Raw genomic sequence first — 6360 nt, 5'->3', positions numbered from 1 at the left:
TTTTTTTTTTTTGGAGACAGGTTCTCACTACTCTGTTCCCCAGGCTAGAGTGCCATGGCATCATCATAGCTCACAGCAACCTCAACTGCCTGGGCTCAAGAGATCCTCCTGCCTCAGTCTCCCAAGTAGCTGGGACTCTACACATGCACCCCCATGCTCTATTAATCATTTTAGGTGTACAGCTTGGTGGCATTAAGTACATACAAAATTGTTTGCAACCATCACCACCATCCATCTCCATGGGAGGGGATGTTTTTAATTTTGCAGCTTTCTTTTTTTCTTTTTTCTTTTTTTTAGAGGCAGAGTCTTACTTTGTCATCCTCAGTAGAGTTCTGTGGTGTCACAGCTCACAGCAACTTCCAGCTCTTGGGCTTAGGCAATTCTCTTGCCTCAGCCTTCTGATTAGCAGGGACTACAGGTGCCCACCACAACACCCGGTTATTTTTTGTTGTAGTTTGGCTGGGGCTGAGCTTGAACTCGCCACCCTCAGTATATGGGGCCAGTGGCCTACCCATTGACCCATAGGCGCTGCCCTAATTTTGTAGCTTTCTTAAGCCCTCTACTCACATATTAGACCGCTCCTAGATCAAAAATGATGAACTATGACAATGTGAAATGTGGTTTGCATCTTTTTGAGTTTTGCTCTCTTTAGGACCATAGTTTCTATCCCATCTATATCTTTTTCCAGTAATGAGCCTTCTGAGAGTTTTTGCTTCCCTCTTCATGCCTTTAACCTCTTAAATGGAGCCTCTCCTAGACCAAGCAGCCTCCAAGGACGACCTTTGTTCTGGTGTTTGTCCTGTTCACACGGACCATACTTGCCACTGGCTATGCCAGTTGATGTATTAATTAGGGTCACGCTGCTTAAGTGTGTTAACAGTGACTCAGCTATAAATGCTGGAATTCACAGTTTATTGCTAGTCCTTCACACACCACAAGTCATGCAATTATATTAATAAAGGGGGGTAATGAACTGCAGCTGTGGCTCAAGAAACCAATGTGTCTACCTGTCAAGAGGGGAAGGCTGCAGATACCAAAAGCCTCAGAGTTCTTCTGCACAGAACCTCTGAAGACACCTTGAACAAGGCTGGGTCCTGGCTGCTTTGATGATCCTTATTCTTGCCTTTAGGTGATAGCAGCTGCTGTTACCTTAGTCCATGCTGTTACATGACATGCATGTTTGTTACTTGGGGAGGACAAACAGCTTTGAGGGGTTAGGATTACAAATTACTACAATATATCAATGCCCCTGGTCATTTCCTTTCCCCTCAAGGCTGCATCTTAGTGGTTCATGTCTCCTGGGTCTCCAAATCTTCCCTCCCACATGGAGAAGTACCCTCAGCACCTCCACTTGCTGGTACCCACTTACTCTCAACACTCAGTGTGTATTTTCAGCAAGAGGAAGTGGTGGTGGTTCCTTATGGCAGAGGCTCAGAGGGAAAGCTGCTCCCTAAGGGAGAAAGAAGTGGTAACTCGGTAGCTTTCATATGGAGTTGTTTTGGGAGGTGGAGGAGGAGCTGGAAAGAAAGAGACTAGGAAGAATGGGAAAAGGGAGGGACAGGAGGCTAGGCTCCTTAACAATCTGGGCAGAAGGAGGGCAAACGTCTTTGCTATAAGCAACAGCAGCAAAATAATTCCTGGAAATGTACTTTTTCTGCTCCCCCCACCTCCCGCCCGCCGCCACATTTTTTACCCCAAAGTGTAGATAAAACATTGTGATCAACAGTCAGAGAGGAAGGAAGGCATAGGGAGGAGGGATTCAGAGGCACAGATAGAGGCAGGCAGCTTCCCAGGGGTGGGTCTTGGCTTTGGAGGAAGGAGGGGTGGGCAGGTGTCTTAGGAAAAGGTCAGGCTGAGGATTGTGGCAGTGATTGTACTTCCTTCCCAGTACGAGCTTCCAAGAAGGTCACTGAGTAAAGAAGCCAAGTCTGGCCGTGGTCATCACTCTGCCTTCCTGCAACAGCTTCCCCAAGCTAGAAAGGCAGCCTATCTGCTCAGCAGCACCAGGCAAGGACCTCCTCAGGCTCCCCAAAGAAGGATATGGCCTGCTCCCCCGTCCTTGGCTTTCTCTGCTTAGCTCTTCCCTGCTCCCCACCCTTTACAAGACATAGTGGAGATAACACCAGTTTGGGGATCAGACCTATCTGTGACATGCCATCCCACCACTCAGTAGCCAGGTCACCTTGGGCAAGTCATGTAAGTTTTCTGAGTCTCTATTTCCTTATGTGTAAAATGAGGATAATGCTGCCTGCCTGACAAGGTTATTATATGGGATATGTGAGATAATATACATAAAGTACATGGCACTAGCATGCCATTTTCCCACTTTGGGGGGAAAAGAAAGAAAAAATTCCCTCTTGTGGAATTAATATTGAGAAACATCTTGAGTCCCACCATCACTAGCCATTTTTCTCTCAGAATTGGATCAACATCAGCTTCCTTTTTCATTTTGTTGTCTGGAGTTGTATTTTTTACAAAGAAGGGTGAGAACATTCCCAAATGCCATTATGAGTTACCACAGAAGAGCTGTAGTAATAGTAACAACTAACATTATCAATGACTCGCCATTTGACAGACGTGGTTGAAAGGGGCTTTCTTTACACGTGTTACCTCACCTAATCCTTATTACAGCTTAACAAGGTGGGTTTTATATAGACAAGGAAATTGAGGTGCAGAACAGTTAAATAATCTGCCCAAGTCAGGCTGCTAGTAATTTGATAAGCCCATAAGGATTCTTGACCTGGATTCCTTACCCTAATGGCTTTAGGTGTGAACTCCCTAAAAGGTAGATGCAAAATTTCATGGTTATGTTATGTGCATTTCTATGGAGGCTTTGAGACTAGCCTTCCTTAGATTCTCAAAGGGCCCCACGCTATCCAGATGAAAAGAAGACCACCCTTGAAGAGCTTCTCATGGATAAAAATGCCAGGCTGAGCATCCACTTCTGTGGAGGCCACACAGCCTGGGAATTCTGGGAAATTCCCTGAGTGAGGGAGGAAGATTCTCCTTCCTGGAGCCTGAGGGATATACAGGACCATCTGGGGCAGGGTTTGAGAAGGGGAAGGCCTCCCACCTCCCATCTTTCCACAAGATAAATGACAACTGTTTCCTCTGTGATTTCTCAAGAGTGGAGGAAGGAAGAGCAAGCTTGGAAAGACTGGTAAGAGACTGGGAGGGCCCCAGATACAGGTCCTGGTCCCCACCCGACACCACCAGCAACTCCACATGCCTCCACTCTTCCCCTCTCCTCAGTCTCCTGTCCCTCCCTGGCTTCTGTTGCTCCCTCAGAACCTCGCGCCCCCCTGCCCCCTCCATGATCCCCTGCAACCCCCAGCCACTCCATCGGTATGTGGCAACAGTCTCCTACTGATTCCAATTTCTTACATTTTTGTTAACTTTAGTTGAACACCTGATGTATACAGGACAGAAATTCTCTGGTGCTGCCTCAGGCCTCAACTTCCTAAATTTTCATCCTTTTGATAAAGACATATAATTCTTAAACTCTCCAAAAGTTGATGTTGGAAGGACCTGCTAAAGTCTTCTTGATTCTCCTCCTTCATTACGAAGATGAGAAAAACGGAGGCATCATGAAATCTCACGTTGTCAGACAAGGTGAGGAATATGGATGAAAATGGAAAATGATGTCATCTACTTTGACATTCATTCACTTCTGCAAGATGCTAGCACTGTCAGGGCCTGGAGACACAAAAAGGTGGGACTCGTTCATTGCCTGCCCTCGAGGGGCTCCGAGTCCATCAGCGGACTAGTGAATGTGAGAGTCCATCTAGTGTTTGCCACACTCAAGGCATCCTCCATGTTGCTTCATTAAAATAAACCATTGCTTTAGGCTTAAACTGGACCTTCTGGATTTCTATCTTTCTTCTTCCCCCCAAAAGACAGTGATTATTAAGCCATTTTGTAGTTCCCAGGGGAAGGAGTTTGAGAAGTTAGGGCTTGCCTCCAGGGATCCTCTCCAAGACCTGGATTGGTTAAGTCCCTGATTTCTGCTATCACCTCCTAATGGACACAAACCACATGCTTACTACATAGCTCCACCTGGTCACAACTCAAAGGCCTTGGCATGGTGGGGAAAGGACCACATTGACAAAGAAGCGCATGCCCCCCTACCTCTTTTCCTGGGGTGTCAGGGGAAGTCCGATGGGACTGGAGCGTGATCCAGAGGAAAGTGCCCTCACTCTTTCCCTTTGCTGTCCCGGCCCTTTCTGAGGAGCAGAGAGGGCCAGTGGCTTCCTCTTCCTGCCTTCCAGATCTTTGATTCCTGCAAGAACAGGGTGTTTTATTTATTTATTTATTATTTTATTTTATTTTATTTTGAGACAGAGTCTCACTATGTCGCCCTGGGTAGAGTGCCATGGTGTCACAGCTCACAGCAATCTCTAACTCTTGGGCTTAAGCTCTTCTCTTGTCTCAGCCTCCCAAGTAGCTGTGACTGCAGGCACCTGCCATAATGCCCAGCTATTTTCTTGTTGCAGTTGTCAGTGTTGTTTAGCTGGCCATAGCCGGGCTGGAATCCACCAGCCTTGGTGCATGTGACTGGCTCTGTAACCACTGTGCTACCAGCACCAACCCTGGGTGTCTTTTTTAGTTATGTGTTTCTATTCTTGGCTTACAAGGGCACTGCATGCCCTGTAGGGACAGAAACAGGCTTGTGTAATTAACATTTAATCCAGTTCCTTACCAGCCAACACTCTTGGAGGACACATGTAGGAGGCTATGGGAGAGAGTGGACACTGTGGGGACTGTCTGCATCCAGGGGCCATCCCTGGCCAACACACATGCCCAGACAGCCCTACCACCAACTACCCACCAGGGGGTGCATGGCTCTTTTCTAAGTTCTACAGGAAACCTCTCCTTCCTGATCTGGGCAATATACCCTTCTTCTCTTAATTAGTGGACAGAATTTTGGGTAAAGGAGAGAAGCCCAGGGCAGTGAAACCATGGCTCCTTCTGTCCTTGCCTCATTCCCTTAACTCCCTGCACCTCTGCATCCCAGTCCTCTGTTATGCAGTGCTGTCCTTGACCTCACTGTGACAGCCCCTTCAAGGACTGCAGGTATGAAGTCCAGGTTCTGGCCACCTTTAGTCTCCACAGGGGAAGCTTCTTCCTATCCATAAGCACTCTGATATAAACTGAACTCATGCATTTCCAGTTAGGGTTTACAAACTTCCGTGCTTGGGAGAGGATTAGGACATACTATCCCTAGCATACTTGTTCAGCTGAATCTTTTGAGTTTAGACGTTCAGTGTCTGAGGGGTCTGGTTTAGGATATGTGACCTGGCAGGGGATGTCCCTGAGCTGGAGGACTGAGGGCCCTGTACCCAGTGCCCATGGCTGGGGAAAAGTCACCTTCAAGAGTGGAAGGGTAAACGCTGTGACACCTGCTTTGTGTCAGTCATTCCACTCCTCCCTCCCTACAACTGTGAAGTCTGTGTCCTGTGAGTTCCCAGCCCCATCTCTTTCTCCTCCCTTCCTTGCCGCTAAGGTCTGACTACTCAAACTATTCCTGTCCACTATTTTTTGTGGGGAGAGAGTCTCACTTTGTTGCCCCAGGGCACAGTGCCATGGCATCATAGCTTACAGCAACCTCAAATTCTTGGGCTCAAGAGATTCTCTTGCCTCAGCCTCCAGAGTAGCTGGAGACTACAGATGCCACCAACAGTGTCCAGCTAATTTTATATTTTAGTAGAGATGGGGTCTTACTCTTGCTCAGGCTGGTCTTGAACTCCTGAGCTGAAGCAATCTGTCCACCTGGGCCTCCCAGAGTGCTAGGATTACAGGTATGAGCGACTGGGCCCATCCTGCCTATCCACTTTTGGTGCTGTCTCACTCAAATCTAGAGACTGACTGTGACTTGGTTTCTGAGCGACTCTGGGTGCCACATAGATGTGGAAACCCAGGCCCAGAAAAGGCTGGCAACCTAAGGTGTCTTGAGTCTGAGAGCCGCTTCCCGGCACGGCCTTCTCTGCTCAGCCCAGCAGTGTTGGTCCCAGGATGTGCAGAGGCAGTTCTCACCCCTGAGTGTAGATGGGGTGGTAGAGTGTCATCATGTGCAGGGGTGTGCTGGTGTGGACACCTGCGTGGACACCTGTGTGGGCACAGCAGGGCAGAGAGACATCGGTGGGGCAGGGAAGCATTGCTGAGTAGTGGTATTTTCTACAGGGCAGGACTGGAGCTTTCCATGGGCGCGTGCCAGCGTGTGCAAAGCAGGACCAAAGGGCAGGGAGGTGGGGCAGAATGTGAGGCCTCCATGCCAGAGCGCCTGGAGGCTGGTCTCCCAACCCCCACCCTCTGTGTTCTTAAGTCCTCCTGTCTGAACTCAGGCCACACTCTCCTTACACC

Source organism: Otolemur garnettii, unplaced genomic scaffold (genome assembly GCF_000181295.1).
Source record: "Otolemur garnettii isolate 467f Iridium unplaced genomic scaffold, OtoGar3 scaffold00043, whole genome shotgun sequence".
Lineage (NCBI taxonomy): Eukaryota > Metazoa > Chordata > Mammalia > Primates > Galagidae > Otolemur > Otolemur garnettii.
Note: the sequence above shows the minus strand (reverse complement) of the source record.